The following is an 18,437-nucleotide window of genomic DNA, read 5'->3' as shown; positions in this document are numbered from 1 at the left end:
TGGCAAAATATCGAATGCCGTTACATTGAAATGCTTACATCGAAACGCATAACATCGGAACATCAAAAGTCACTCATATGTGGAGTGAATGTTAACAACAAATTACTACATGCAGGGGGTAAGACCCCTGCACTCCCCTAGACCCCTGCCACTGAAATATTCCACTCCGGGGATCATACTTCAGTGCACTGCAGCGCAATCTTGGAGTTGTTATATTTAAGTAACGGGGGTGGGGGTGCTGGGGTGCTTGCCCCCCTGACTACAGCCTTATTGTGTTATGTCCCCATTGGAAGCTGTCATTGACAGCCTTCCGATGTTTTTCTGGTTCAATGTAACCAGTTCAATGTAACGGCATTTGATATTTTGCCATTTCAATGTTCTGATGTAGACCCAGTACACTGATATGAACTGGAGGTATAGTTTCTTCAACTATCAATAAAAGTGTTAAGTCCTTTTTCTTCTCCTGTTCTTTCCTTTGCAAAAGCTAACTCATTCCAGTGACTTTCTTTTTTTTTGATTGGTTTATAGGCTAACAGCCCTTGTAAACCTAGCCAATTATCTCTTGTGAGACTCAAACCTTGCACCTTGTGTTTGTAAGGCAAACACCTTAACCATTAGGCCACCCTTCCCTTGATTTTTGACAATTATTTTACTTTTTCCACAGTAATTTCTCTCTCTTTAAGTATCTTACACTGAGGGTTCTATTTCTGACTAGCTGTCTATTTTGAGTTTAAAGTGGGACACCTATGGCTTAGTTCAAGCATCCATTCTTCTCTCAGTGAGTTTGTTATTATGAGTATCTCCCTTTTGGCCTGCACATAGACATATTTGATTATTTATAATATCTGGACATTTTGGACAAGGTTCTGTATCATGCTCTATGGGCTTTTCCCTTTCAGTTTTCTGACTTTCACTAATTTAATGTGGGCTTTCTGGTGAAGCTCAGTAACTTCTTTTTGATAAAACAGTTTATTTTATTCCTTCCAGCCAAAGCCATATTTAAGTTTTTCAAGCTTCTATATACCACTTTCTCTTTAACAGGACCATGCTGTCAGGCTGCTGTTGCCCCATCCTCTTCCATTTTAATAGCAGTATATTTAGTTTTGTATGCTCTTGACAGTGTGCCATGTTGCTGTTGTCTCCCTCCATTTTTACTCAATACATATTACTTTCACTTTCTGCTTTGCACTCCTTTTGCATCTGTAGATATAAGGCTCCTTAACAGTTTGCCTGTGTACCCAGAATCTGGTAGCCCCTTTCATGTCCACATATGCCTTGATTGCTTTGCCTGTCAAGTGAGAGGATAATATTTTAGCCCATTCAGACCCTGATTCTACTTGGCTGATATACCTTTCAAAAGCTACAAGGTATGCCTCACTATTGTTATATTTACTTAGTTTCTTTAGTGGTATAGTAGTCCTTGGGATGGTCAATACACAAACTAATAAGGTTATCTCTTCCTGGATACCCATAAAGTGTTTGCTAGTAACCTGATTCCTGCCTTGAAGAGCTAGACATCTCCTATGAACCATCACAGTTAGTTGGCCAGTGTTCATGTTATTCTGCACCAGAGATTCCATGAGTTTTTTCTAGTTTTGTTTTATAAAAGGTAATTCCCCAGGAATAAGTTGAATACTCCGAATATTTGTGCTATAATAAGGAAGAACTGGTCTTTGTTAACTTCAGATTACGATTTGTTAAGACTGTTTAGTAATACTCCAAGTTTTATGTTTAGGAGAGATTTAAATGTTAAGGATTTATTGGAAAGGAGTCAAATTAATAGTAATTCAACACCGTCCAATCTTAGACTAGGCAATTTTAAATGTGACAGATGCAGTCAAAGTCCACATATTTTTGAGACTAATCATTCATATATGTTGAACAATTTTAGGATAAACATTCATTCACTCTTTAATTGTATTCCTAAAAATGTTGTATACATTGCTAAATGTGTATCTTGTCCTGCATTTTATGTGGGAAAGACTGCCAGGTTGTTCAAGAATAGGATTTATGAACATACATCTGACATTTTGAAAGCAGTTAAGACTAATGCATTGAGTAGACACACTGAGAGATTCTGGGACCACAGTTTTTGATTTTTGGTAGTGCAACAGATTATTAATGATTCACAAGGGAGGGCCGTCCCTGAACAGTTTGACGCTAGTGAATTACGTTGGCAATTGAGGCTCAATGCCACTGAATACCCAGGTCTGAAAGAATGTACTAGCATTTTAAGTATTTTAAAGATGAAAAATGTGGTTGTTTTTTGTGATTTGCTAGTGAAGGACTATGCTTTTACACATGAATTATATATTGTATAGATATGTTTTTAACTAGTTTTTACATTGTTTCTTTAAATCTTTAATTAATTAATTAAGTAATTAATTAATTAATTAAACAGTTAATGATTTAACGACAATCATTTTTAATGAGTGTATAAAAGGAAGTGTGGTTGTGATGTAATTTGTTCTGATGAAGTCTGTTTCATATACAGATGAAAGCACTTAACTTAATAAAACTGCAATTTTGGGGCAGCAGAGGTCTTCCTTTTCACTTATTCGTGTTTTGGTTGCTGTTGTTATTACATACATATATACATACATACATACAAATGTTTCAAGCACGGGCATTAATGCCCTTCTAGGTTGACAATATACCAAAACACTTGTTCCCATAATAAATGTCCAGGCTGTTCTTAAACATATCTAAACTAGTACTTGCTTTAATGTAATTTGGTAGTCTGTTCCATGCATCAGCAACTCTGTCAGAGAACCAATTAGTACACTTCTCATTCCTATAGAATCTTCTACACAGGTTATCTGATGATTCTCTAGTACTTTTTGTTAACCCCAAACATTCCCAGAGGTCGTTGTCCCTAAATGCCTTATATACCTGAATAAGATCTCCTCTTAAATATCTCTAAGAGACACTGTACAAGGTCAGATATTTTAGTCTTTCATAATAACTTAGATTTTCACATCCATGGATTCCCTTGGTATATTTCTGCTGTACACTTTCCAGTTTATTCATGCTTGTTTTCCTATAGGGTTTCCATATTGTTACTCCATACTCAAGTTTGGGTCTAATGTAACTAACAAAAAACGACTTCATTATGTTTGATTTACTAGACTTTATAAATCTTTCTATACAACCTATAGTTCTATAACTATCATTAGCCAATTGGTTGATATGATTAGAAAAACTCATAGCTGAATCTACCCATATACCCAGGTCCTTAAATGAGTCTACAGTTTCAATCACTGTGTGCTGTATTAAATACTCACCTTTCAGTTTATGTCTCCCAAATCTCATATGCTTAGTTTTTGATGTATTTATCAATTTGTTTGCATAAGTCATAAAATGATTGTAATAACATAATGAGTAATTTTAAACTTGTTTTAAACTTTTTTAAATTTATAACTTTTATTAGTTAAAGGTAAATAGTTTTTTTTTTAAATATAGGATGGAGAGAGGGTACCACATTTAGATTAAAAATTGTAAATAATTTGAAACAGATTTCATGAATTATTTTATAAATACATTAGAATATTTTCAGAATTTTATAAAAGAATATTAGGTTTATTATAAGTTCATTCATAAAATAAATATAGATGCTACACATACTTTTTGGTTGATGTTTTTATCAATTTACCTATCAGTATTAATGTAATTAATGGTTGCTAATTGAATAATTGGAACAAAACTTGAGGAGTAGTAATGCCACTGTGAAAAAAAAAAGAAATGCCTTATCAGAAACAACGAAAGACTTTCGTGAACCATGCCATTCAATACAGGAACAAACAACTTATGGGCAGATTATGAAAGTAAAAGCAGATATGCTCTTATCAGATATTGATTCCATTAACAATTCTATTAATAACAATGTCAACTTTATGAGTATTAAAAAGACTATGAAATAGCCCAGGAAGACAATTCAGATAAAATAAACCTTTCAGAACATAGACACTATACTATTTATTTAACAAAAAACAACAAAACAAAACAATATAATTTTACCATCTAATTACTGAAATTACAGATGTGGAAATTATTTTTTTTTTTTGATTTGTTTAAAGTTTTTTTTGTTCCTTTCCTGAAAAGTAATGAAAACTTACCAAAACCATTTTAGATTTAAACTTTTCACTGAAACTTTGATTTTATTTTAGATTTTAAGGGTGATTAAATTATTAAAGCTAGGGTCTAGCATGTTCAACCTCCCACTCCCTCCACTCCATCGTTTTTTAAAGATATGATAGAAACAGAACTTGTAGATGTTGCAATAATGTACTGAAAATATAAAAAAAATAATTTTTATAAAGAATTTTATGAAATTATAAAATTTTTTAAAAATGAAGAAATCAGACCAATGAAGCCAGATAAAGAGGGTGGAAATGGTTCTCTCATATAAGCAAGATTATAGAGGCATATATATTTAACATATTACATGATAATGAAAAACATTGAAAAGATTAGGGTTGGGTTAATTAATTTAATTATGCAAGGTTTTTTTAATGAACAGTTATACAATTATTTATTAAGCAAAAAAACTTTAACACCAGTTATCTTTGGGATACCAAGGTCCATAAAGAGATTGGAACCTCTAAGTTTTAGGCCCATTGTTGCTGACATCTCAACAAAAACATGGTATCATCAATTGAATGTCTTCAAAGATTCATGGGAATTTTTAAAAAAAATAAAGAAAAGAATAACCTAACTATAGTTTACTATATATTATATAGATATATAATATTTATTCCCTTCCATCCCACACACCAGAATGGTTTAATAGAATAATGATTTTTGATTGAAAAATCAGTTTCAGTAATAATATAATAAACTAGTTGAATTTATGGGAGGTGATTTTAAACAACAATTTTATTCTTTTCAATGGTGAAATTAACTTTGCATTATTGGGAAAAAGAATATATTTTTTTCATCTACTTGAATGAGGAAACATTTTACATTATAAAAAGGTTTTTGGATGATATATATATTCTATAGAATACTTTTACCATAAATAATATATTTTTTTTTTACATTTCATTTGTTAGCTTTTGTTTGTTGTTAATTTTTTTTAGAACATGTTTTAGAGCAAATAAGTACATAAATGACCTGCAATTGGTTTATTTATTTATATATATATATATTTTTATGCAAACAACTTTAGCACTTTACAATATGGGCATTTGTTTGCATAAAAATTAAATGATGATTGTATAAACATAAGAGTAATTTAAACTATTGTATTTATTTTTAAACTTGTATTAGTTATTTGTTAAGTAGGTAAATAGTTTTTAATGCAATATAGATTTAAATTGTGTAAATAATTTGAAACAGATTTCATGAATTATTTTATAATACATTTAGAATATTTCAAGAATTTAATAAAGAATATTAGGTTTATTATAAGTTCATTCATAAAATATAGATGCTACACAATTTTTGGTTGATATGTACTTTTTCATTTTATTAAAGGCAAATAGTTTTACAACACACAAAAGAGTTTTTTATCAATTTTTACCTATCAGTATTAATGTAATTAATGGTTGCTAATTGAATAATGAAATGCATGGGTATATATATTTGAGCAAAAGCTGTGTACCAGTTGTCTTGATAAAGCAAATAAAAAACTTTTATAAGAATTTTATAAATAGCATTGGATGTATTTATCAACATATTATTCTCCTGGGCCCAAATGGTCAATTTAGTCAAATTATTTTGCATACATGCCTTATCTGTAGCACTTGTAATCACTTTACCCAATTTCAGGTTATTCAGTTATATATGGGTGCACTTCTTAATTTCAAAATTACAAAATCCCGAAGTTCTATATACTGAACCGAGAACCTCAAGATCTTGTAATCATGAAACAAATTTAAAAAAAATAAAAACATGCAAAACTATGTTTTTGCAGGGGGGCAAGCCCTCATGCACACCCCCTCCACCTTAAATATACTAATTCTGAGATCGCTCTGCAGCGAAGAGAATGGTAATGGAGATCTCTAGACAGTGTGAAACGGGAACATTACCATTCTCTTCAGTGTAGAGCGATCTAGGAGTTAGTATATTTAAGGTGCAGGGGTGTGGGGGGTGCAGGGGACTTGCCCCCTGCAAAAACATTCTTTAGCATTTGTTTTTTCTATTCACTTTTTCATTTCGAAATTTCATAATGTCAAGGTTATGGTTCAATTTTATGCATCTCAACATTATGGCATTTCAAAATTAAAAAGTGGACCCATATAGATAATGTATATATGGATTCACTAGACAATCTCGAAATACTGAAATGTCGAATTTCAGTATTTTGAGACTGAATAGTTGAAAACCCACATTCCTGAAAATCCAAAACCATGAATACCACAATCGCGACCATTCACATACACACAAACCAGCACATAAGCACACACACATGCACCAACCTAACTACACTTAAACAAACAAAACAGCACACACAAACACAACATAACACACAAACATACCTACCCTACCTATAACTGGGGGGCAAGCCCCCCTGCACCCCCCCATGTGCAGGGCTGCACCCCTCACCCCCCCACTTATATATTCTAACTCCAAGGTCGCACTAAACACACAAAAACACAAAAAACACCACTACCCACACTCACACACATTAAAATCCCTACCCAATACCCTTACACAAACACCACTTACTGAAACCCCAGATAAATCCACAAACCGCACCACACATCATGAATGTGACACCATGATAGTGGAGACATTTCTGCATTCGACATTGTACAGTTTCGCATAACTGCACTTTCCACTATTCAGTCTCGACGTACTGAAATTTGACATTTCAGTATGTCGAGATTGTCTAATGAATCCATATATATATATATATATATATAGATAGATATATATATATATATATATATATATATATATATATATATATATATATATAAACATTCCATCCCTAAAGCAGCTTATCTGTCCTTGTGGTGTCTTTAGATCCCTCACAGTTTAAAACATAAAATGTTTTTTGCAAGATGTGTTTATCTGCGGGTGGCTGAGGCAAAATTCTTTGAGTGTCAGTTGCCCAAAGGATAGGATGCTTAGGAGAAGAACACCATTTGCTGTTTGTGTACAAGCAGTGATTTCTTTCTTTCTTTTGGATTATTTATTGAGCTGGTGTGTTCATGGAAAATTTTAGTTGAGAGGGTTGCTTTGAGGGCATCTACATTAAACTGCCAACTGGCCATATCATCGACACATAAAACAAATACATAAAAACACTGAAAATATTAAAAAAGACCTCAAAAATGCATTCTTGATGGGGCAAGACCCCCTACACTGCTATAAGGGGGGTTCTGCCTCATAATGATTGCTAATTGTCTATACCAACTATCAGATTGCATTACATCTGGGAAAGGGTAAAACCCCACACCTTAGATCAACAGCTACTTCCCTTCACAATGTTTTAGGAGTTCACTGTTTTGTTTTCAGTGTTTCCGTATCAACAATATGGCCAGTTGACAATTTAATCTAGATCCATCCTTGAGATTATACAAATAAGTACACCTCTCTCAAATTATGTCATAGTAATCCAGTACTTGTTTGTCAATGACTATTATGCAGTTCCTGCACTGTTATAGAATACTAAGTGAATTAAGGCAGGGAGCAGAAGTGATAAAGGCAGTCCGGGATTCTGTGACTCCTAGGTAGGTCAAATTACCGCAGGCATGATTTATACACTGAACCAGTGTAGGCAGATAAGATGTCTTAAACAAATTATCTGTGCCATGGTGGAGATCAACTATGTGGGGCTAAGAAGTGCAAACACTGACTCTGTGACTACCTGAACCCAGAAGAAGAAATGATGTAATATATTCTAATATGAGGTGGGTGGTTCACCAATATAATTTGGTACAGCACATCATAACAATACTAGGAGGCCAATACACAAATTTAGTATAACAGCAATAATATGAGGGCTGAAGAGGTAGTATATATTATACACGGCAATGACTGACCATTGCAGTACACAAATCTGGTGCAACAACAACAGTATGACAGCTAAACAGGTAGTACAAAGTATGCTCAGTATGTCCTAGAACAGCAGGGTCAGATGCCACTAATACTATGATTGGTTGTCTTGAACGTCAAAGCTTGAGTGCATTTAATATTACAAAGAGAGAGTTTGGCACAGATGCCATGAAGTACACACTTCAAACTATAAAATAGGCTTGGGTGCCACACAATGAGTGCTTCTCAGATTTAACACGTTTGATTTCCACATGGCTGGATGCAGCCAAATGTATTTACTGTTTATACCAAAGGAAAGTGTAAATATTGATATATCGTGATGGTGGCTATGAACTAATTTGGGGCAAAAAAAGAGCTATTATAATGAGAACGATTTGATCAACTGACTCATGGGCAGCACAAAATATTGTACAAAACAACAGCAGTGTACTCAGGAGGCCTACAGCCAGCTTGTGCTACCTGTATCAATTATTAGCAATCAATCATACTAGGCAATGGTCACAGATTTATATATTCTGCCCTGCACACAACAGTTATACAGCATAATGTTCCTTTTAATATGTACCTACCAAAGCCTATCGTGCAACTAGAAAGACTTGAGAGGATCATGTATAAAAAAAAGACCAGAGTAAAGACCCTCAGTTGCCAAAACCATCTTAAATCTCTATCCCTATACACATACTCTCTTTCTCTTAAACATTCTTGCATGGTCATTTATATGTAACACTCCATGATGTTAGTAATCAAACCTTCTTGGTATCCTACACCTCCACAAAGCAAATGATTCCACAAAAACTTAAACTAAAAATTTGAGTATCCAACAATAAATAAATAAGACATGCTAGAAGAAGAGATTTATTAATCTGTACTTCCTTCATTTCTGAACTAGGTTTCCAATACACATTGTATAGAGTGATGTCCTCAGTTCCTGTAGGGCAAACCTTGGCGAATGTATAATATATTTATCCTAGGCCTGGCTTGTTTTGCCCCACTATAGGCAGGAGGGTTGCATTTGCAAGGTAATTGTGATACAAGGTCAGAATATGCCTTGCACACCCTATGTATCTATGAGCAATGAATGCAGGAAATGTTATGCAACAGTTATAAGCACTGTAAAACAAGCCAACTGCATCTATACAGCACAGTGCACACCGATGCTGTTCACAATTTAGTGAGGTCAGAATTGGTTAAAACTGGTCAATCAAGTAGCAATGTGTAGCAAAGAGATGGTACAATGTGCAGCATGGTAAACATAGCAGCAAGTGTTGCTATGCAGCACAATTTAAAATATTGTTTCCACATCTTTCTTGTTAAGATATATGCTTAATCTTCTTCTTCTTTCGGCTTTTCCCAGTTAGGGGTCGCCACAGCAATAAATTATCAATAGCTGAATGCCTACCTTAACTATACATACTGTAAATAGTATCACTTCCATTTATAATTGTAAAAAAACATTCAAATGTGTTGTTGCTTATTTGTTACTGTACTTGTACAACTCTTTTTAGTACATATACAATTCTCTGTTTGTGTCTTGCAGCATGGTGCCTGGTCATGACTGAAAAGGGTCTGTCAACCAGTCCACTTACCCAATTATCAAACTAAAATAAATAAATAAAACAAAAAGCTTTACTTAAAAGTCACAGCCATTAAGAAACAAAATGTAAATTCTGCTCACCTGTAGTAAGCAAAATGAATAGAACACCATCAAGTTACTCTTCTCACAAGAAAAATAAAGACAAAATGTGTCACAAGCCAAGAAATCTCTGGCATAATATGCAGGATTAACATATTTTCAGTAAATACACTTTACAAACAGATATATGGAATTGGGTGAAAAAAGAACACTTCCCTGATGTTTTTTGGATTGATTGCAAGATCAAATTCTGCTATAATGGGTCAATCCAGTAACAGTCTGTAATAAGAAAATGCAGCACATTGCAGCATAGCCAAACAGAACAACATGTTCTACCATATAGCACAATTTAAAAATTATTTATAAAAGTCACAGCTAGTCAGGAAAAACAGCTGTAAAAGAAACTTTGTGCAAGCAGAATGTCCAGAATATGAGCAAGCTCCTAGTCTCACTAGAAAAAAAAAGCCAAAAAGTATCCAAGATGAGCAAAACTCTGGCACAATTAACATTGCTAATTAACAGTAAATATACGTTCAAAGCACGCATATAGAATGTGTTAAAATAAAATAAAAATTACTTCACTGATGTCCCTGGGATTAGTAGCAAGTTCTTGCCTGGTTCAAAACTTTCAATTGCATACTGAGACCCTAAAGAAAAGAATATGTGTGAAAGTATTTATTAACTCTTTATCTACCACATGTACATTAGCAAACAGATTTTGAAGGAATGACAGATCATTCAAAATGAAGAAATATCAAGATAGTAACAGTTAGAACAAATCAGGACATCTTGTGATAATGCTGAATTATTAGGGATGGACACGACAAGGGAAACGCAAACAGGTGGCCAGTAGTTTCAGAATAGTGAGTTGATAAGAAAATAATGAGTGGCATAGAGATTATGCTCAGGTCTCTGATCATATCTAGGTTGTTATATGATCAAGAAACTGATGAAATGAAATTTATCTCAATATCAGAGCAGCGCCTGAGAGGTGAATATTGACATCCATTTCAAGACAATACTTCTATCAGGTTATCCTCAGAGTAACCAGTTTTTTTATACTACTGGGAGCACTACAAAACAAGATAGGTTCATAGGTTCATAGGTTAGTACTAGGCTATTGGCCCTAGGGCCTATTCAAGCCTAGCCATAACAATTCCCTGTATATTTCTTCCCACAATATTTACTTCTCTGGACCCCTGTCTAGCAGGGTGACTGACATGATCCTCGGGGTGAATTTCCTATCTCCCATCCAATCATCAAGGTTCCTTTTGAACAGGGCCAAGGAGGCGCTCTGCTTGACATGTATGGGCAGTCTATTCCAGAGTATGGGGAGTCTTTGGGTCAGGAACCTATCCCTCCAGCATGTTTTTTTCATTGTGATGACAAGGTTTAGATCCCTGGAGTATGTGGCTCTGAGGGATTGGGATTTCTTTAAGTGGAACATGTCCAAAAGCTCCGGAATTGACATGGCCTTGCATGTTAAGCAGAGATCACCTCTGAGTACACGATATGCCACAGAGTATAGCTGGAGTTTTTTAGACAGTCAGCATATGGTATCTGCTTTAGGCCTGTGATTCTTTTACTGAGGTATTTCTGTGGCCTTTCCAGTTGTTGCAGATGTCTTGTGAGGTACATACCAAACGGGCATTATACTCTATAATGGGTCTAATGAGGGATGAGAACAGTGGGACAATGACCTCCTTTTTTCTGGATGAAAAGCCCTTAGTGATGAGGTGTGCCACATAGAAAGATTTCCTGACTGTTGTGGCAATGTGGTTATCAAAAGTGAGACCACTGTCCACCTGTGTCCCTAAGTCTCTCATCACACTTACGATGTTTAGTGTACTGCCACCTATGTGGTAATTCATGGGTACATGTTTTTTTCCAAAGGGGATAACTATACATTTCTTGGCATTAAGCTTGAGCCCATGGCTCTGGCACCAGGCATCTGTTTCTTTAAGGCCCTTTTGTAGAATATCCACATCATTTTGGGGATTCAATAATGGCTCCCAGTTTGCAGTCATTTGCAAACTTTGTTAGCCAGAGTCCCTTAGTGTTGCCCTGTACTTCAGAGAAGTAGATGCCAGATTTAGCGCGGAGTTGCTACCGTTGCACACTAGGGCAGCGCCGGTTAAGCAGGTTTAAACTATTCGGGCTACCTAAAGTCCACTCTTCAAATTTTCCCTTAAAACTACCCTCCTCGAACTATACTACTGATCTAATCAGCGTATCCTATAATTAAAAAGATCATCTCTACTTGACTCCAAGTAGACTATTCTCTATCTTTTAAACGTAGCACTTGCTCCTACAGTACTTATTACCTTGATACGGCACTCTTGTCATAGATAGTACCCCAAAAAGGCAACCCCCCATTTCTCGGTCACCCACGTCCCCTGGAATCTTTTTTAAAGTTTTTGTCTATTCCTTCTAGCATGTCGAGGGATCAGTTGCTAGTGTCCTCTCCTGCTCAGCTGGTGAACCTGGGAATATTGAGGCAATGTTACAATTGCCTCATGTACACAGACAACCCTCTCCTCCTCCCACAAAACACAAATACATGCGAGAGATGCAACTATACGGCCAAACTGGAGGCTGAGCTCTCTCAACATAGGACTGGCATGACCAGTCAGGAGGAGAAGGTTACCACACACACTATAGACCCAGTCTCACATAGTACCATTACAACCTCAAATCATACACATAAACACACAAAGACATACTCGGAGGCTCTGATCAAAAATCTACCAAAACAGCAGAGGCCACCAAAGCAGACACCCAAACAACCACCACCTCAGAACACAACACCTGCAACACATAGACCTCACAGTCAGAGTGTCAAACAGTCACAGCCCTTAAGGCCAAACACAATGCCAGACACACTAGTCATTGGTGACTCCATAGTCAGACACACTGACGTCCCGCTCACCAGACTGAGTAAGGAGAAGGTCACAGTAAGCTGCCTGTCGGGCGCTAGAATCCACCACATAACGCAAGCACTCAGGTCTCTCAACAGCAGGTACAAATATGACTCAGTCATTGTCCACGCTGGTGTAAATGACCTGAGACGTACCTCCTTGGACTACATGAAAAGAGACATTGAGGAGCTCTCTGATCATGTAGCCCAGGCAGGTATGACCCTGACCTTGAGCAGTATCCTACCTTCACCAAGAATGATGCCACAATACAGAGATAAGATGATCAGCTTTAACAATTGGCTTAAACACTGGTGTCATTCAAAGGGGATCCAGTGTCTGTCTGCCTGGGATGACATGCTGGACAAGCCACGCTGCTTCGCAAGGGACGGCTTGCACCTGTCACCCCTGGGATTCCGGATATTGGCAAAGGCTCTTGCCACCCACATAGTGCCTTTTTAGGCAAGGCTCAAATTCTAAACCTACCACCCTAGAACACAAAAAGGAAAAAAACTAAGGGTAATGCTGCTCAATGCCAGAAGTCTAAATCTCAAAATGCACGCACTCGAGGCCCTTCTCAGTATGGAGAACATCGATGTCTGTGCTGTGACAGAAACCTGGTTCAAGGCTCCTGAGAGCACCCCAGCGCTATCAGGTTTTACCTCATATCATGCGTTCCGGCCCCAAAATCCGGACAATACCAAGAAAGGAGGGGTATCCATATTCATCAAGGACACCCACACCTCAAGACTGGTGGCAACGCACGATGCATCGGAGACCATCCAGGTGCAATTAACCATAGGCAAGACTGCTCTGCAAATTGTAGCATGTTACAGGCCACCCTCACAAACTCAGGAACCTCACATGGCCTTCCTGAAAACACTAGAGGGGTAAATGTATCACCAAACACCATCATACTAGGTGACTTCAATTACCCTAATATAGACTGGGAACACTACTCAAGCTCAAACACCCTAGCCCAAAAGTTCCTGGAATTCATAAACTCAAATGCCATGGAACAACTAGTCACCATCCCCACAAGAGGAGATAACATACTTGATCTCATCATCACGAACATGGGAGCACAATGTTCAACACTGGAGGTGTACCCCTCACTGGTGAGATCAGACCACAAACTAATCTCGCTGGAGGTCCTCATCCCACCCCCACCTGAAATAAAAAAGACCACAGTAAAGAACTTCTCAAAAGCCGACTTCACACTTCTAAAGACTAGTGTGGTCTCCTTTAAGGCCCTCGAGCCGGCGGAAAACAGTACTCAAGCCGCTGAATCACTTACAAATGCCTTCTACCAGCACCTGCAGGACTGCATGGATAAGGCAATCCCAAGCAAAACAAAGACTTTTTGTACCAAAGGCAAGCGTCCAGTCTGGTGGACCCCAGCCATAAACAAACTCTACAACAAAAGGAGGAAGCTACTACAAGATAGAGCAAAATCCTTAAAAGGTAAGACACCCTTGATCACTATAAGTAAAAACTAAGAGCTCTCATAAAATCATCCAAAGCAAATTTCGAGAGAAAAATAGCTAAAGACTCAAAAGACAATCATAAGGCCTTCTTTAGCTATGTTAGAAACCTGGGAGGAAACTCCCAGATATGCTCAGAGCTAGTTCAAAATGATGTGAAGATTACTGATCCTACAGACATTGCCAACATACTGGCTGACAGGTTCAGTGCAAACTTCTCCCCTCCCCAAAGGAGAGATATCTATACCAAACGATTGCAGCCCCCCAAACATCTCCAGCGCCCAAGTGAGAACTGCTCTCTCCAAAGCAAAAAACACAGCATCCATGGGACCTGATGGTGTCCCCGGCTGTGTGCTCCATGAACTCAATGAGGAATTAAACCCACAGCTAGGACAGCTGTTTAATCAAAGTCTTACCTCTGGATACGTACCCTGGGAGTGGCGCACTGCAACTGTGGTACCACTTCACAAAGACGGTGCCTCCACCGACCCTGGAAATTACCAGCCCATTAGCTTGACAAGCCTTATCTGCAAAGCCATGGAGAGGATCATAATGGACCTCATAAATAAAGACATAGGGAATTTGCAGACTTTGGATCCAACCCAGTTTGGCTTTGTCAAAGGCAGATCATGCCTTTTAAACTTGGTTGACTTTTTTGAAACAGTCACCAAAGCCATTGATGAGGGAAAGGCAGTCCATACAGCCTACCTCGATCTGGCTAAGGCCTTCGATACAAAACCCCACTCGGGTATCATTGAAAAACTCATCAGCTTAAATGTCAACCCATACATCACAAGATGGGTTGCAAACTGGCTGAGTGACAGAACCCACAGGGTCAGAGTTGCTGGCGCCATGTCAGACTCAAAGCCTGTCACAAGTGGTGTCCCACAGGGCTCAGTCCTGGGCCCACTCTTGTTTGGCATCTACTTTTCTGAAGTACAAGCAAACACAGGAGGGTTATGGCTGACAAAGTTTGCAGATGACTGCAAACTGGGCGCCATAGTAGAAAACACATCTGACACAGATATCCTTCAGAAGGGTCTCACAGAAGCGGATAACTGGTGCCAGAGCCACGGCCTAAAGTTAAATGCCAAAAATGCATAGTCATACCCTTCGGGAAAAACAAGGTTACCCCTAGCTACCAAATAGGTGGCAATCCACTGAGCACAGAAGAAGTTATCAGGGACCTGGGGACCCAGGTTGATAGTAGTCTGTCATTCAACACCCATGTAGCTAAAGTAGTTAGGAAGACCTTCTACATTGCCCACCTTATCATGAAGGGATTCTCATCTAGATCAAGGGAGGTCATAGTCTCCCTTTACTCATCACTCATCAGACCAATGATTGAGTACAATGCCCCATTCGGAATGTATCTGACCCGACACTTGCAGCAGCTGGAGAGGCCACAAAGTTCCTCACCAAAAGGATAAAGGGTCTCAAAAATCTGTCCTATGCTGCCCGACTGAAAGAACTCCAGCTCTATTCAGTCGCTTACCGCTTGCTCAGAGGTGACCTTTGCCTAACATACAAGGCCATGTCAAACCCAGATTTGATGAATATGCTTCACCTCAAAAATCTAGATCCATCAGAGCCACAAGGGCGGAGACTTAAACCTTGACACGGCTATTAATAGGACGTGCTGGAGGGATAGATTCATCACCCAAAGACTCCCTATGCTGTGGAACAAAATCCCGGTACATGTGAGGCAGAGCACCTCGCTGGCCTTGTTCAAGAGAAATCTTGACCAATGGATGGGAGATCGCAGATATACCCCAGGGATTACCTCAGTGTCACTGCTCGACAGAGGCACAGCAAAATAATGGGTATAGTTCCCCATACTAAAGGGGTGGCATAAGCCACAAAACGATGGGCTAGGCTTGTAAATGCCCTCGGGCAGATAGCCTAGTATGAACCTATGAACCTATGAACCTATGAACCAAACAAGAGTGGTCCCAAGACTGAACCCTGAGATACTCCACTTGTCACTTGTCAGTCTGGGTTCTGTCAGTAAGCCAGTTGGCAACCCATTGACTGATGTAGGGATTTATGCCCAGCTTAGTAAATTTATCTATGATTCCAGAGTGGAGGATGGTGTCGAAGGCCTTGGTGAGGTCCAGATAGGCTGTGTGGACCGCCTTACCCTTGTCCACAGCTCTGGAGACTGATTTGAAGAAGTCAATCAGATTCAGGAGACAAGATCGTCCCTTCACAAACCCAAACTGGATGGGGTCCAGTGTTTGAAGGTTGCCAATGTCTTTGTTTATAAGTTCCATTATAATGCATTCCATGCCCTTGCAGATCAGGCTTGTCAGACTGATGGGACAGTAGTTCCCGGGATCCAAGGCGGATCCCCCCTTGTGGAGTGGGATAACTGCAGCTGTGCGCCACTCAGTGGGCACGAAGCCTGAGTTGAGACTATGATTAAACATGACACTTAGGTGAGGTGCCAGTTCATTTTGTAGTTCATGTAGTACACAGCCTAGGATGTCATCTTGTCCCATGGATGCTGTATTCTTAGCTTTGGAGTGTGTGGTTTCTACCTGTGTGGCCGTGATTACCGGAATTTGGCAATCTTTTGGTATTGAGATGGACCCTTTAGGGGGTGAGAGGGGGGTGAAGTTGGCACTAAATTGATCTGCCAGGATATTGGCAATATCCTTGGGATCAGTATATTTAATGCCATTCTGTTGTAGCTCAGAGCAGATCTGAGCATTGCCATTTAGATTTTTGACATAACTATAGAATGCCTTGTGGTTGTCTTTGGAATCTTTGGCAATTTTATTTTCGTAACTAGCTTTTGAGGATTTTATGAGGGATCTCAGCTTCTTACTGAGGCTGGGGAGGGAGTTTTTTGCATCCTGGGATTTTCCTCTTTTCTGCAACAGTTCCTTCTGTTGTATAGTTTGTTTATAGCAGGGGACCACCAGATTGGCTTTCTTTTTTTGGAGAAGAGCATCTTGGTTCTATATGGGATGGCACGATTCATGCATTAGTGGATGTGCTCGTACAGTGTCTTAGTGTAGGATTCTGCAGTCAAACTTTCAGATCCCATCTGCATGGGTGTCATGAAGTTTGTCACTTCTGACTTCAGTAGCATGAAGTTGGCTTTTGAGAAGTTTTTTAAGGAGGTTTCCTTACTGGGGGGCGGGAGTGGGATGTGGATGTCAAGGGTGATTTGCTTATGGTCAGACCTGACCAATGAGGGGGTAACCACTGGTGTGGAGCATCTATCTCCCATGCTGGTAATGACCATAGAATATTGAAGCCCCTGGTGGGACAATGGATTAGTTGATCCAGGGCATTGGAATTTATGAATTCCAAGAACCGTTGGGAAAAGGAGTTGATACCCGAGTAGTTTTCCCAGTTAATGGCAGGGTAGTTGAAATCACCCAGTATTAGGGTGTTTGGTTGTATCTTAATATTTTCCAGTATATTTAGAAAGGTGTAGTGAGAATCTTGGGGCATGGTGGGGGATCTGTAGCAAGCTACAGTTTGGATTGCAGTCTTACCTAGTGTTAGTTGCACCTGGAGAATTTCAGATACATTGTGTTGGGCAACTAGCCTGGAGGTGTGAATATCCTTGGTGAATATGGAAACTCGTCCACCTTTACTGTTTCGGTCTTGGTTTTGTGGCTGAAAAGTGTGGTGAGAGTTGTAGCCTCGTATTGAAGGGGTGCTCTCTGTAGCCTTGAACCAGGTCTCAGTTACTGCACAGATATCAATGTTCTCCATTTTTAGGAGTGCCTCGAGAGAGTGCATTTTGAGGTTTAGACTTCTAGCATTGAGTAGCATTAACTTCAGATTTTGCATGCTTGTATCTGTTACGGTGGTGGTTTTATCCTTTGACCCTTGCCTAAAAAAGGCACTATAGGGGTGGCAAGAGCTTTAGCCAGTAACCTGAATCGCAGGGGTGACAGGTGCAGACCATCTCTGGCAAAGCATCGTAGTTTGTCGATCATGTCTTCCCAGGCAGACAGATACTGGAACCCCTTTGAATGTCACCAGAAGCTTAGCCAATTGTTGAAGTCAATCATTTTGTCCTTATGCTGTAGTATAATTCTGGGCGAAGGCAGGATGCTACTCAGGGCTAGGGTCATACCTGCCTGGGCCACATGATCCAAGAGCTCTTCCATGTCTCGTTTCATGTAGTCCAGGGAGGTACATCTCAAATCATTCACTCCAGCATGGACAATGACAGAGTCATATTTGTACTTGTTGTGGAGGGACTTGAGCATTATGTGGTGGATCCTGGCACCCGACAGGCAGCTGACTGTAATTTTCTCCTTGTTCAGCCTGGTAAATGGGACATCAGTGTGCCTGACTATACAGTCACCTATGACTAAAGTGTTGGGTACATTGTCTTGCCTTAGGGGCTGTTGTTGGTTGGCACACTGGTGTTGT

The sequence above is a fragment of the Protopterus annectens genome, chromosome 2.part1 (assembly GCF_019279795.1).
Source record: "Protopterus annectens isolate FY-2018-M chromosome 2.part1, PAN1.0, whole genome shotgun sequence".
Taxonomy (NCBI): Eukaryota; Metazoa; Chordata; order Ceratodontiformes; family Protopteridae; genus Protopterus; species Protopterus annectens.
This window is presented reverse-complemented; position numbering follows the sequence as displayed.